The following is a 16,947-nucleotide window of genomic DNA, read 5'->3' as shown; positions in this document are numbered from 1 at the left end:
TCAGAGTTTTAAAAAAATAAAAAAAAAATATTGAAAGTAATTGTTCATTAATGATACTTTATTATTATGTGTATCTGTTTTACTTTATATATCCTAAACATATGCATTTAACTATGTTATCTGGTAGTGTATTGGACACTTGTGTGTAACTGGGGATTTTATCCTCGGGTCTCCACTGAAAATGGGCTTCTGCTCCAGCTGGACTAGTCCAGTTAACAAATGTCAATATATACATAAAAAAATATATTTTAAAAAAATCTTTAAAACATTTCCCTATCAAATGTAAAATCTGAATGGCCTGTACTTGAACCATGCACCTACGACTGTCACTCTGACCATTCATCTACCAAGTATATAGTGATTAGAGCTATACAGTTCTATATAGCTCTCAATTTCATTTAAGCACTGCTGAGCACCACACCACACCATGCAACCCTGCTCAGCTATGCTTAAACATGACCTTTTTCATTAAAATTAAAAGCACCTGCTTTTTATTTTATATGTCTGGCACATGTCTATTGCTAAGTGCCACTCAAACACAAGAAAAAAGAATAAAAAAAGGGAAAATGACATTTTAAAATTTATATTTCAGTGCCATCCAGCACTTTGACAGTACAGGGGGTGTGTTACAGACACTGTAACATACCCCCTACAAACAAAAAATGGCCAAGTAAAACAATTAATTTTCTAGTTCAGTGCCATCCAGCACTTTGACAGTACTGGGGGTGTGTTATGTACACTGTAACACACTCCTACAAACAACCAAAAAAATGGCCAATTAAAGAATTAGCTTTTGTGTTTCAATGCTGTCTGGCACATTGACAGTACAGCAAGTGTGTTACACATCTCCGAGCACTGTAACACACCCCTTACATTGATTCATTAACCGTGTACATGGCTCTCCCTCAGTAGTGTGCCTTCATTAATATGTAAGGTGCACTTCTGAGGGGGAGCTGCAGACACGGCCCCAATACACTTTGTGTAGGGCTTGCACTATTGCTACATGGAGTTTATTAAATCTGGGGGAGAGTGTAGGAGGACTTGGTTTGGAACCCTGGCTAAGGACTCAACTCTATAGATGCACCAGTGGAGAGTCTTTTGGGGATGTGTAGAAAGAGAGAGGAACCAGCCCCCAGCCTGACTGTGCTCCCTGTGTGCTCTTAAGGGAAATTGTGCACGATTGTGCTTGATGCAGAGAGCTGCATCAGTAAATACTGTGACTGTACCTGTTATTCTCCCAGTGAAGATTCCTCACAGGTGCCAGGGATGAGGACCTAGGCTCCTTGATTACTGGCCCAGAAGTGGGGCATCACATATTGGTGGCAGTAGTGGGATCACCACATCATATATTGGCATACAGTGGTGTGGATATTGAAGTTTTGTAGTCTGTAAGCAGTTGTTGATAAAGGTGTGCATTATCTCAGCAGCCACACTGTGAACATTTAAAGTTTCATATCACAATATTTTTATTTATTTGCTTTATTTTAGCTTAGTTAATCAGGGGAAGCAGGCAAGGATGTTTGCAAAGGATTATGTCAAACTAGCAAGGCATCAGTTGGCTTAGATGTACCAAGCCAAAGGACTGGGGCATGCCAACCTGACTAAAGGGGAAATGTTTGCAGCCTTCATCATAGCTGCATCACAGACCAGCAACCAGGAAGACAACTAAACTGGCACCGGGGATATACAGCTCTCAGAAAATGGACAGTTCAACTTTTACCCAGAGGACTTAAAAATCTATCCAGAGTTAAAAAGACTTGAACTGGAGACCAAGTGGTTGAAATTAGAATCAGCACAGCAAATGGGGCATTTGAAGGCTGAAGAAAGAGAGAGACTGAGATGTCTGGAAGCTGAAGAAAATGAGAGGCAGAGGCAACATGAAAAGGAAATGCTGACTCTTCACCAGGGTCATGGAGGTAATACAGAAGGGACTAACCATACCTAAGAAGCAATAAAGGTCACTAAACTTCTTCCTCAGTACCAAAAAGATGACAATTTTGATAGTTGTATTCACATATTTGAAAAATGTATGCAAACAACATAATGTTGACCAAGGGCTCTGGGTACAGTTTCTGACCCCCTTTCATCATGGTAGAGCTGTACATGCTGTTTATATATTGTCTAATATCAGTTGTTTAGACTATAACAAAGTAAAGAAATGTTTATTAGAGTGTTTTCAGTTAATATCTGAAGCTTATAGAAAAATGTTTTATGAGCATAGACACAAGGCAGATGGAAGTGTGTGTGATTATATTGCTGAGTTAAGCACTTATTTTCATAGGTGGGTGAGTGGGTGTCAGGTTACCACTTCTGAATGGCTGCCAGATCATTTGACGAGGGAACAGGCCCTTAGCATTTTGCCTGAGGACATGAGAATCTGGTTGGCAGATAGGGAATGCAACACCGCAGATAAGCTGGGGAAAAAAGGAGGATCTCTACATAGCAAACAGGGCATCACTGCACAGGAAAAGGATATCCAGTAGTGCACATGGATATAAGGGGACCCATGGTGGGCAGCCTAAGCCACCCCAACAGAGTCCACCAGTAACAGGGGAAGCCATTAGTTCAGGTACAAGGTCAGGATCAGAGGTTAAATGTAACCAGTGGGGCTATGTATCATATAGATGTTCACAGTGGTAAGGTGGGGAACAAAAGGCTAGGGAGGTGGCACGTGAGAATAGTACAATGCCAGTGGTAAGTTGTCTGGAGACAACAATGGTACAAAACTATCACAAGAGGTTATATCCAATCTTAGTAGACAGGAAAGAGGCCGCTGCTAAGAGAGACACAGCCTCTGATCTAACCATTGTGAAGCCTGCAATGGTTAAAGAGGAGCACTACTTGCTTGGGCAGTCTACTCCACTTAGAGCTTTAGGAGGACCCCATTCCAAACACCTTTGCCTAGGGTTCACCTTGATGGGATGGTGGAAACGGAAGCATGCAGGTAAGTGTGTTTGAGGATTTCCCTGCAGATGTCCTGATAGGGAATGATTTTGATGCTGCAGTACCTTGTGTGCATGCAGTGATAAGCAGTAAGGTGTGGAGACGGGAATGTGGATCTGGTAGTCTCCAGGGGGACACAGACAGACTGCACACTTGAAGCCAGGACTGGTGAGGTCGCTACTTGAGGGAGGGCTAGAGGGTGAGAGAATACATGAGGTGGCAGTGCTCAGAGCCTAACATCTGGCAATTCTAGCCATAGCTCAGGACATTCCCCTTGCAGGAGATATGGGCATAAACTGTGCCAAGAAATGTATTATGCAGAACTTTTATTGGCCTGGGATTGCAAGGGATGTAACAAGGTACTGCATGGCCTGTGAGCAATGCCAAAAGGTAGGCAAGGCAGGAGACAAGGTAAAAACTCCTTTGGCACCTTTGCATGTGATTGAGGAGCTATTGCAGAGGGTAGCTATGGATATTATGGGACAACTGAGTATCTGAAGTTCCACAGGGAAATATATCCTATTGGCAGTAGATTATTTTACCAGATACCCTGAGGTGGTGGCTCTGTCCTCCATCAACACAGAGTAGCTGGCAAATGCTTTGCTAGTGATTTTGATGAGGTAGATTTCCCAAGGGAAATACTGACTGACCTGACAGAGGTGCCAATTTCATGGCAGACCTGATGGCTTGTCTGTGGAAGCACTGTGGGGTGAAGCACCTAAAGATCACCCCCTCCCATCCCCGGACTGATGGTCTTGTGGAGAGGTTAAACTGTACACTAAAGACCATGCTATAAGCATTTGCAGACCAGTTAAAGAGAGAGTGGAACAAATATTTGCCCCACCTGATGCTTGCATACAGAGAGGTACCCCAGGAATCCACCGTTATTTTTACCCACTGAGTTGCTGTATGGACACTGGGTGAAGGGACATCTAGATTTGATTCAGAATGAGTGGGAGGGTGAGTGCGAATCCTACAAGGAGTCTGTTGTGGCATATGTCCTAAACCTCAGAACAAGGCTCAGGGAACTCATGGGCTTTGCCCAGGAGAACCTGGCAAAAGCCCAACAGCAGAAAACATTTGATATGACAGAAATGCTGGAGCCAGAGATTATGCTGTGGGGCAGCAGGTTATGGTTCTAATTCCTGTCAGACATAGTAATCCTCAGGCAGCTTAGGAGGGACCCTTCAAAGTAGTAAGGAAGGTCAGTGATATTAACTACATGGTAGAACTGCTAGGCAGGAGCAGGGGAGCAAACTGTACCATGTTAACATGATGAAACCTTACCATGATAAAGAGGCCCTTGTGTTAAGTATTTGCAGTAGAAGGCAGGGCGAGTATGAGGGGGATCTATGGTTACAGCAAGCCAGCCAGCAAAATCCCATGTTACTATGGTGGAGCCTAGGGGTGCAGGCATATGACATGACAGTGCAGCACTGTATTGGAGTTAGCAATGCAAAGGCAGCTGGGTTCTCAAGACAGGGTACGGAGTAATGTATTCCCAGATAGGCTCATTCCTCTCAAGCAACATTTTTCAAGGGGCACTGGAAATACTCTCTTGAGTATTCAAAGTGGGAGAGAGATGTAAAGATAGGAGGTTCTGTCAGCACAACTAGCTGGAATTTTGTAAATAATTATGTCATTTGTGAATATCAAACTAATTTATACAGACATTTGTGTTGAAAAGGTATCTGTAAAGTGCTTGTGTTTGAAATATATTCACGGTGTGCCCTACTGGAGAGAACAGAATGTATATGCAGTATTGTAACTGTTTAAATGTATATGTTTCAACAGAGGAAACCGGAAGGTTAAAGTCAGTCTAGCAAACTTTAAAATATATCTGAAATTAAATCACTTTATGGGTTAGGCCATAAATATGCTATATCACAGGTTTCAATGCAGCTAGAGACACAAAGTTTGTACTAGGAAGCTTTCTGTATTGTTTTTGGGGTGAACTAATTACTACTATGGAAGTGTGGAGGTATGCAATTGTTTTATGACTTCCAGCACCTGAGCAAAAGCCCTTGTGGGTGTATTTTTACAGGTAGGTACTAAATCCTGCCAGCTTCCAGCAATGGGGATTTGCATGGGAACTAGAAGTCAGATGACTAGAAGTGATGTAATTCTGCAAGCTATCCCAGAAGTAATATTTTAGATATTATTTTGAGAAGACTCTTAGTAAGGCAGAGAATTATGTATTCTGTCTTGGGCCTGACAACAAGAAGGGCCATTCACCATGTCTGCCTTGCTCTATTAAGTATGTAGGGAATAGTGATTGTCTTAGATTCAGTCAGGAATATAGTGAAGCTTAGTTTAGATATTGATTTCTTTATTTGTCTGAGCCTGTCTTTCAATGTTATTTTAAATATTTCCTGTGAATTAAACCCTAATGCCACTGTGAATATATTCTATGTATTTCTTGTTCTTTTGTTATTCATTATTAAATATATGTAAACCTTTCATCGTGGCTGATCTTTGTAGAGATGTTTAGGTTTTGTGAGTACTTGCATATTTATTTGGTGACACTGTGTGGGCAACTCCTAATAGACTTGCTCTTAGTCAAACTACCATTTGTATTAATATTAATTTCACTCAGTATATTGGGTACCCTTGGAAGAGCCTTAAGGTAGCTGGCAGGAGTGTCTGGTGGCAGTAGTAACTACCTTATAGTATGGGCAAAAGGAGGCATAGCTAGTAAACCTGTGCCAGTGCTTCCCAGGTGTGTGTGTGTGTGTGTGTGTGTGTGTGTGTGTGTGTGTGTGTGTGTGTAAATCTCAAAGGATGTGTGTGTCAGCTACTTGAGCAGGGACACAAAGCTCTGGTTGGACAGAGAGATTGTTGGAGGACTTGCCTTGGAACCCTGGCTATGGACTCAACTCTATAGGTCTTCCAGCCGGGAACCTTATTGGGGGTCTGGAGAAAGAGAGAGGAACCAGCCCTCGGACTGACTGGGATTCCTGCATGCTCTTAAGGGAAATTGTGCTTGATTGTGATTGATGCAAAAACCTGCATCAGGAGATACTGTGTTTACCTGTTATCCTCCCAGTGAACGTTCCCCACAGGTGCCAGTTGTGAGGATTGAGGCTCCCTGATTACTGGACGAGATGTGGGGTGTCACAGCTTTAACAAGCAAATCATACATCTTGTAAAATCCTCTAAAGACTAAAGCTAATTACAAGGCTAAACTAGCTAAAGGCAGTCATAACACTTTCGTTAGCTACATCCGAAATCTTAAATGGAATGCCCAGCTATGCACCAAATTTATAGTGGACGGTACCACTCTCACGGAACCTAAAGAAATTGCCAACCTGCTGGTGTACAGACTTGGTGCAAACGTACCCTCTTTCCCCCACCAGCCATACCCCAAACCAATCCTGTTACCAGTCCTCCACCTAGCACCTCCAAAGGGCCGGTCATATTCACCCTCTCCAAGGCAAAAAACATGGCCTACTTGGGACCAAATAGCATCCAAGGCTGTGCACTAGACTATCTAAAACAAGTCCATTTGGAACCACTTGGCACTTTCTTCAACCATAGCATGAACACTGGCTTTGTACCAATTCCACCTCCACCAGTAGACCAGCTACCAGTGGTGTAAAAAAGGGATCTGTGCTGGGCCCTGTGCTATTTGGAATCTACTTCTCAGACATCCAGACAAAAGTAGATGGCCTCTGACTTATCAAGTTTGCAGATGACTGCAAACTAGGTGCAATTGTTGAGTCCTCCAATGATGTTAATATATTACAAAAGGAGCTAACACAGACAAGTGACTGTTGTCAGAACCAAAGACTAAAACTAAACACAAAAAATGCATTATTATCCTTTTTGGCAAAGAAGTAGCCCCTGCAAATTATACTATAGACAGCAGTCCCTTAAGTTCAAGCACAGTGGTGAGATACTTTGAAACACAAGTTGATAGCAATCTAAACTTCAGTCACCATGTGTCCACAGTGGTATGGAAAGCCTTTTACATTGTGCTTCTCATGAGTAAGGGCACTGCATTGAAGTCTAAGGATGTTATAACTCCTCTATACTTGACCCTCATCAGACCACTAACTGAGTAAAATGCACCCTTTTGCATGAACCTCACCAGACACCTGCAGCAACTGGACAACCATAGAGGTCTCTAACCAAGAAAATTCAGGACCTCCAAAACATGTCCTGCATGGAAAGACTGAAGACCCTATCTTTGAACTTTGTATCCTACAGGCTGCAGAGAGGCGACTTGTGCCTGCCCTATAGAGCAGTCTCAGACCCTGCCCTAATGGAAATGCTGCACATCTGCAAATAAGATGAAACAAGAGTCACTCACTCTACTGATCTCAACCTTGGGTTGCCTGTAACCTAAACAGAATATGTTGGAGAGCTAGAAATGTGTCCCAGAGATTGCCACTCCTCTGGAATAAGCTCCCACTTCACGTGAAGCAGACCTCCTCAATGATGCTTTTTAAATGCAACCTTGAAGATTTGATGGGTGACTGTAAATTCACCCTGAGGGTGGCACTTATGTCCCTCATGCACAGGGACACTCTGTGCTGATCATAGATTAACTCTGCTATAGTCAATTAGGGAACTAAGGTATTACATGGCCAGGCTTGTAAAGGACCTAGGGCCATTAGCATAGCAACTTCCTATGAATCTGTGAACCATATTAGAAGCTTTGGACAGCTGCCCTCAGCTCATGCAATCTAAGTTAAGCTTAAGCAAACTGTATAGTGTGGCAATAGGAAAAAGAAGATATCACCCTCTCCAACTAGCTCTTATTCCAAATTTTGGAGAAGGTAGTCAACAAAAGCAATTTATGGCCTACAATAACCCCAAATCTTTCTAGAAGTATGTTAAGTACTTAAACCGAAACAACATTAAACATTCCCTTGCATAATACTTCACAATGTATCACAAGAAACTTTGTCAGTGTTTACTGTTATGTTTTTGACCCAGCCAACTGCAGCTCTTCCTCTGCATGTAACACTGCCATTGCTATAAACTCAAGTGTGTACCAGATTTACTACTATTTCTTCCTTGCAGCTAGCTCAGCTCTTCCTCTGCATGTAACACTGCCATTGCTATAAACTCGTGTGTACCAGATTTACTACCATTTCTTCCCTGTAGCTAGCTCAACCTTTAAGCCCAATTGATGCATCCATTGAGTCAGTATTCTTACTATAGTTTAATTTCCAGAAAATCTCTGTGCTTTAATCTAGCTGAGATAATTTATGTGAATTGTAGGGCACATTGATCATTGACAGTTCAAATGCACTTTGCAGCCCTGGTTTACTCCTATGTTCCCTTCTTTCAAGTCATCCTCTTCCTCATATTAGCTCTATCCCATCTTCCTAAAATTGAACATCAGTTTTGTTTTACAATCTTTCTTTTATTTGTTTATCCAACCTGAAACCGTATGCAACTTGTCTGATTTGCTGATTAGGTAAATTAACTGGCCTACCTCAGATCCTTTTCAGCCATGATCCAAGTCACAAGGGTAAATATTAAATTAACATATATGGACATTTTAGAGTAACCCCTCAATCAGTATATTTCTAAGAAATGAGGAGAAACCGCAATGCACAGAGAAATCATCCTCAGACCCAGGAAGAACATGTCCACCATAACTGCACAGTGAGCAGAATTCAGGACTGAATCATAAGGTCTGGAACTGTGAGAACGAGATCATAATCATTCAGCTTGAGAAAACCTTTACTCCCATTTCAGTGTCTGACTGTCCTATTTTGAATCTTGTTATGTTAACTAAGATTCTAATAAAATAACTTAGTCATAGACATATAAGCTCATCAGCTAATGTAGCAACCTCTTATAGGTTCAACATGATTTTTTTCTATTTTACAGTACTAGCACTGCTGTTTACTGCATTACCAACACCATTTGCATAAATAAAGGAGACAGTTTCCTTAAAGGATATCTTTTCTCTTTATATTTATTGGGCTTGCAATGCAGTTGTACACCATTACCATAAAGTAGATTAAAAACCACTGGCTTTGTAAAAGGCCCACTGACTTGCTTTAATGAATGTGTCTCTGGTAAGATTGCTGAGGTAAAAAATCCAATCCATACTTTTAGATGCAGCCCCCTTTTATAAGTAATATAAGAATTTGAGCTAGGCTCTCTCCTCTTATCCCTTTCATAAATAACTTTTCTTTTTATCTTGAGAGCTTCACTTCACTCCCATTGCAAACAACATTGTCCTTCTAAATGCAACTCTCCTTTAAAAATCAACTGCTCATTAGAAAGTAATTTCTGCAAAACTCCACAAGTAGTGGTCTTCAAGAAAAAGTCAAATACATACTTTTAGTTAGCATGTTATGCCTTTAGGCATGCAGCAAAAACTGTTGCTGTCCTCATCCTTTTTCAGTTTCTGACAGAAAGGGCATCTTTATCTATCAAACTGCATCCTTTGCAGACATTGAATTTTCATTAAATTCTTCATGCACCATTTCACCTCATACTAAATAAATATGTGCCCTGGCACTAGGTCAGCTAAAAAGCATCTATAAATGCCCTGAACTATTTGTATTTCATCCCCCAAGCTACAGGCAATATTGATAAAAAATATCTTTCTACCATGTTTGGCATATGCATAACCCCCATTCACCTTTGACTCTGCAGCCAAAACCTCCAGTATGAAGATCATACAAGGCAAAGACTGCAAATCTGTAGTACTACCCTGCCACTCAGAGTATCCTTGTCTAGCTTTATTTAAAACAATCTGTTTGTTTATATCTCCCTGAGTAATATTTAATTCTAAATCATCCTCTGTACTGCTACTACTGGCTTCTGTTCTCCCTCATCACCTCAATACAGTCCATTGTTCTTATCCTCTGAAAAGAAAATACAATAGTACCTTCACACTACATCTTCCCATCCACCCCGCTTTCTAAAGATGAATTATACATAAGCATTATCCCTGCCAGCTAAAGATATAGCTCACAGCACATAATCAAATTCAGTGGAGCCAAAACATTCAAGATAAAGTTTCATAAACTACAGTACACCTCCTGAATTATCTTGCATTTTAAATCTGTCTAATGATATGTTGTGGCCAGTCCTTGCACCCAGCTTTTTAATGTTTTGACCATATAACCAACAGTATCTATTGTCAAATTGTCTTCATCCACTTTCCAACCAGCACTGACTATCCCATATCTATAATTTTACAAACTGTATATGTAATCAGATAACTTTCTGTCTAACTTGACAAAATTCAGACTGCTTCTATACAAGCTACTGTATGTACATTAGTATAATATGTAATAACAATTTCTGGTACCTTAATTCCATTACACACATTTGTTTGCTCCATTTTTGTTTTGTCTTCCATTGGTCCAGGACATAGCTGAAAAGCACTTAACAATTTTCTTACCCATTTATCAAATAATAAATAGTTGTTTGTTTGTTTTTGCATGTATGCCCATATGCATGTTATGCTGTTAACTTGGTTTACTGTACTGGGGAAAGCCCATTTTCAACAGGAACTTGAGAATAGCTTAAAGCCATATAAAAAGTAACTTCCAACAGATTTGTGTATTCAGTTTACAGTTTTCTGTTAGAAGGCAATGCTATAATAGTAACAAATAACACAACATAACAGACAGGTACAATCTACTGTTAGTGAAGCAATCATTTTAAGTAAATTGTATGTATATTGTCATATATGTGTACTATTAATTGCTGATGCTCTTCAGATGTATTTCGAAGTGATAAAACTTTAATATTTACAATTCATCCTTTCTCCTGATAGAGACATTCAATATGACTTTTGTACTTTTGTACATAGTGATCAAAATAATTAATCCATTTACGCTCATAAACGTTCACACTTCTATTTATACCAATCAATGCTTCATTACACTTAACATCACTACCGGCTTGTTCATATCACTGATGCAATAATGTTCAAACTTTATCAGGAGTCTGGTTTAAGTCTATGACCACAGAATGTGTGAATCTAGCACTTATGTCCTTGATGGTATCCATGTTATTTCAGAAAGAGGCTAACCATTTTCAGGAATGACTATCAGGTGATCAGGCTGTAGACCAAAACTGCAAAATGGAAACTCCCTCTCTGTCAAAAATGCTGGTGAACGTCTCAGAGCAGATGCAAAGATGAAATCTCACTTGCATCCACTTGGAAGTACCTGGTACTGCTGAACTGTTCAATACTGACTGTATGGAGGTTGGCACCAAAAAAATATTAACTAGTGCTTGTCATAGTACTTTTACAAATATTTAAAATGGTCTGAATTAAGTCTGGCACACCACTGTTAAGTTGAATTAACAACAGGTTACACAGACTAAAATACTTGGTGTACAGGGTGGGAGGTTGGCATAATGGTTAAGGTGTTTACCTTACAGACACAAGGTGCAGGGTTTGATTCTCACATGGGGTAATTGGCTAGGCTTAAAATGGCCCACAAGGACACTTAGCCTAGTGCTAACCTATGAACCTGTATATTTGTATACTGAGAGGTTTGATGAACAAACTGAACAACACTACTGTTGAGATTATAACATTTTCTTTATAACATAGATCACCATCAGATACGTTTCACTGCCTCAGCTGACTCAAATTACAAAGTGTCCACAAGATAGTTAACACAGTCACTTTTATCTTGTTCCAAACTTTGTTCTTGATGAAACAGTATTTTCTTTTATTGAAGCATTCTTTGTCTGTCTGTATCCTTATCACATCTAGAGAAAACCAGTTCTCAGAAGGCTGAAATGTTTTTTCATTGATAGGATAGTCTGTAAGTTTTTCTGCTGTGTTAGCAGTTTCCCTTTTGCAGCTTTATTTATTTGATTATCTGTATAGATTCAACTGTTCATGACATTTCAACAAACCTCTATTGTCAATGCCATTTGTTACAAAAACATTCAGAAGTATAATACTTTTTGTTTCACACAAGCACAGTCTGTTAAGCTAATCATATTGGTTTACTGCATATTTCTTTTCTGTACTTGCAGATGCTGTGTTCTAAAAATATCACACTGTTACTATGACAGAAAATTATTTTACCAAACCTCTGGTAATGTGAAGGAAAAACAGTTCTACCAAATTATATATATATATATATATATATATATATATATATATATATATATATATATATATATATATTATATGTATATATATAATGTATATATATATATATATATATATATATATATATATATATATATATAATATATATATATATATATATATATATTATATATATATATATATATATATATATATATATATTATATATATATATATATATATATATATATATATATATATATGTGTGTGTTTTCTATCAAATACATGTTATTGCTATGAGGGAAACCAGTTTTACTTTATATAATTTTATCAAATGCGCCCTCAGTCCTGAATGGCAAATGTATGCCTTTTTATTTATCTCTGTATCCCAGACTGTCTGTAAAAGGTCTCCAGTGGATCACTGCTTTTCACAGTAATCGAGTAAGATAAAATAAAACATTAACAGGTGTGCCATAAATAATATGAGGGGCATTTGTGCATAGCACTATGATACTATAACACTCAGCTCAGTGGAGGGGGTTAAGGTTTAAGGGGTCACCAATTAATATGAGACACCCGTGCACTGGCCCAGCAATCAAGGAGCCTCAATCCTCACCACTGACACCAGTGATGGGTGTCCATATAGGAAAAGGATAATAAATACACAAACAGTAAAGTACAATTTCCCTTAAGAGCACACAGAGATCAAAGTAAGTCTGGGGCAGGTTTCTCCATTTCTCTCCAGGTCACCAATAAGACTCCCCACTGGCACAGCTACAGGGTCCAGATATCAGCCTAGTGGGCAAGCTAAAACCTCCAGCACCCTCTCTGTTCAACCAGTGCTTCATGTCCCTGCCCAAGTAGCTCACACACACACACACACACACACACACACACACACACACACACACACACACACACACACACACTTTGAGATTAGAGTTATATACAACCACACAGAAACTCCTGGTTCTCCATCTGTGCCCCTTTTCTGCCCAGTCTAAAAGGCAGTACCAGCTGCCATCACCCACTAATATTAGCTACTCAAAGGCCTATCTGAAAGGGTGTCCAATTATTACTTTGCAATATTATTATCCAAATGGTAAGTGTGACTGAACAGTCAAGGATTATTAGAGTGACTTGGTGCAGTATCACTATATACATGCTATGTACTCTATAGCTTAAATTAACTCTACATAAAACAGCCACAGTTGAAAGGTTTAAAAATAATTAATAAATAATAAAAACACAAGACAATACTTCTTACTACACAGTGCTAGTCAAGAGTTTAGAGATCACAGAGAAATACTTAAAATAATACCATAGAAAAGTTCTGACATCAACACAGAAAAACACTTCTTAATTCCTAGCGATTTTTAAGAGAAAACACAGTTCTACATAACTTACATATAGAGCAAAGCAGTGCTGGTGAAGTTGGATGTTCTCAAGTCAAAAACTTATGAGCTTTAAATTGTTGTCCTTGATTTGATTCCCTCAGTTTCCATTTGCCAGATTTTTGACTCTGATCAAGTCACTTAACTAGACACTCAGGGGATTCAATAAAGCCTACATGGTTGTTTTTCACAGTGTGTCCTTCACTGCACAATATGTACATGGCCGCAGAAAGTTTAAGATTTAGTAAGCACCGCATAGTGTCAGGCACTACTGCATAATTAAGGTAAACACAGTGACATGCTGATTACTGCCCTATTTAACTTTTCACAGCCTAAATAATGTGAAAATTACAGAGCACTACAGGATGGATAGGGACACACTACAGGAACTCTGCAACCTCTGTCGTCCTCAACTCAGAGCCAATTCACCCCCAGTAGAGACAAATGTATGTATAGCCCTTAGAATCTGAGCTACAAGTACCTTTCAGAGATCAACAGGGGACATGCTGTGGGTGTCACAGGCATCAGTACCCAGGATCCTACACCCATTCCTAAATGCTATACTCCAACATGCCAGTGGTCATATATATTTCTCCTGTAGTTCTGAGGAGAGGGCCAAAAACATACAAGAGTTCTATGATGTAGCACACTACCCTGAAGTACTGAGTGCTATAGATTGCACTCGTGTAGAAATTAAGGCACCACCTGGGAAAAAGGGTAGGCTTTACAATAACAGAAAGGGCTACCACTCAATTAACTGCTAAGTCATATATAATGCCAAGGGAATAATCTTGAATGTGTTTGCTAGCAACTCTGGCAGTTACCAACACGCACATAGCTGGCACACCTCACAAATGTACCAAATGTTTGCTAGGGGGGGATATCTCACAGGGACATTTACTGGGGGCTGCAGGTTATGCACTGGAATTATGGTTAATGACACCCATCAGAAATGCACACATACCCACAGAAGAATGCCATAATGAGGCACATGCTCAAACAAGAAATATCATAGAGCATTTGGTTGGGCTGATGAAGTCACAGTTGCAGTGCCTTGATACATCTGGCGAGACCCCTGCACTACAATTCATAGACATGTACAGAAATATTCATAACACGTGCCATGCTACACAATATAATCCTGAGAAAACAGCTTCAACAGGATCAGCAAGGAGAAGGGGCATATATCCCACCATCAATGCCAAGATCTCCACAGGCAGATGAGGAGTCACATGGGGATCCACCAGATGCTGTGGGTGTAGGCAGATGTAGGTGTGCTCAGTATTCCCTTGCATTGGCTAAGAGACAATGCACATGACACTCACTCACTACCTAGGGGCCTAAAATCTTTCTCATACTCACATACATATACTAACATTGTTGTCAGGCAACTCACACAACTTTTACCTCCCCACATATTGGCTGTGTACTGCTTGCATTAGACAGTCAGCTCTGAGATATAACTGTGTCAACTGCTGCATTTACAAGGTAAGTCCTAAATAGGGAGTGTATTGTTTAAGGGTCTATATTACAACATTGAAAGTTTAATGGTTCACATCACTAAAGGTCAATCTTTAATGATCAAACCATTAACATTTGGAATGCTCATAAAAAATAAATAAACAAAAAAGAAAATCTAAAAGGTGTAGGCAGGGGGCAAGCCCCCCTGCACCCCCCACACCCCTCACTACTTAAATATACCAACTCTGAGACCACACTACATTGAAGTAAATGGAAATCTCCCCTTATGGAGATTTCCGTTTACCCATTCAACGTTCTGGACTTTGGATATTCTCGTGTCGACAATGTCAGATTAGACATTGTCGGCCTTCAAGAATATAATAGGTAACCATTGTTTAATAATATGTCTTTGTGACATATCCTTGTATTTCATTACTTTGTTCAGTAAGCTGGTAAAAGGTGGGAGATCTGTACAGAACTTAACATGTGACAGCAGGGACTTATATTACTTATGTGTCCATTTCTAAGTAGAAAGCCAAAGGCATCAAAGAATCATGCAGTCATACTTCACAAAAGTACTGATGATCATTACATCATCAGCTTAGCACCATATGTTTCTACTGGAAAATAATTAAAGAGAAAAGTTAGAAAGTAATGATGCACATTGTAGTTTCTGACCTCATAACCCTCACAAGATCATTAACTATAAAGTTGGGAAATTTTGATGATGTCAACTGTCTAACTTTCCAAGGCCAATATAAGTCAAAGGTGCAATTACCAGTTGAACACCACAAATGCAGATATACTAAGCACTAAGTTAGCTATACACACTGAGCATCAGACACAAAGCTTTTGTATCCCTGAATCTAAAAGGCAAAAACAGGGATATGGTACAATATTCATCACAAATATCAAAAGTGCCAAAGTACTGCAAGCAGACAATCCAAAAGGAAAAACCACTTTAATGACAAAACACAGCAGAGCTTTCGGACATAGTCCTTCTTCAATACTACAAACTTATAAAATTTTCTTTCATCTTATATACAGGCCCAAAGTAGTCAAGTGGTTAGCAGCCCAAAAATCACATGACCATAAGTATCACTCAATAAGGCAAAGTTAAAACAACACAGATAGCAATGATTCTATAGTACAAAAAAAAATTTAAATAATTTAAAATTCAGCTTGCTAATATGATTAATAATCAGTTACACATAAAATTCATATTATAAAATTCATATTGTAGAAACAATATACATAATTATAAATTCAATCTACTGAGCTTAACCAAAATTGGTTTAAGGCTCAGCATACTGTTCAAGCCAGGAGAACGGTCACCAGCAAACCTTAAAATCCACTCATATTCTTTAATTTCTAAGAAGTTATTTATATCACCACCTCTTGGGGAGGGGAAAACAATGTCAATAACCCTGAATTTAAAAACATGATCTTGTCCACAATCTAACATATGCTTATATAAAGCATTTGTTTCGACACATCTTCTAATTTCAGACTTATGCTCTGTAATCCTCTCTTTCAACCTACGAGTGGTTTTGCCTACATAAAAAGATTTGCATAACACACAGGTAGCCAAATACACTATATGTGTTGTGTGACAAGTAGCTGAAACATAAAATTTAAAAGTTTTCCCTGTTACTGGATGAACAAAAAGGTCACTCCCTGTGGTTAGTAAATGTGTGTGAGTAAGAAAGAGAAGAAGGCTGATATGTGGATAAACCAACAAATGGCCAGTGAGACAAATTGAGTAAATGTTGTATGTGTCTGTAGGGGTTCTCCAGGTGAATCTGGTGAGTGAGTGTCTGAATGAATATAGCCGAGCTGTGTACTGGCTCTACATCTTGGTATGTCAGACAGGTGTAAGCCATCTATGCTAGAGGTGGCAGTTCATTGTTGACATCCCTAAGCATGAGAACTGGCTCTGCCAGGAGTGGCACTGACACCTCCACACCCAAGATCAGATGCAGTGCTACTACCTGAACATGACTTATGTCTGCTGGATAAGCTCCCTTCACGGGGATGCCCAGGGCAAAGACCCCATGGCCTTCCACATCTGGGTGTGGCTAGCACAGTCACTGATGGAGCAGTGGAAGTACT

Source organism: Protopterus annectens, chromosome 3.part0 (genome assembly GCF_019279795.1).
Source record: "Protopterus annectens isolate FY-2018-M chromosome 3.part0, PAN1.0, whole genome shotgun sequence".
NCBI classification, from domain to species: Eukaryota; Metazoa; Chordata; order Ceratodontiformes; family Protopteridae; genus Protopterus; species Protopterus annectens.
The sequence above is the reverse complement of the archived record's forward strand: the minus strand, read 5'-3'. Positions refer to the sequence as shown.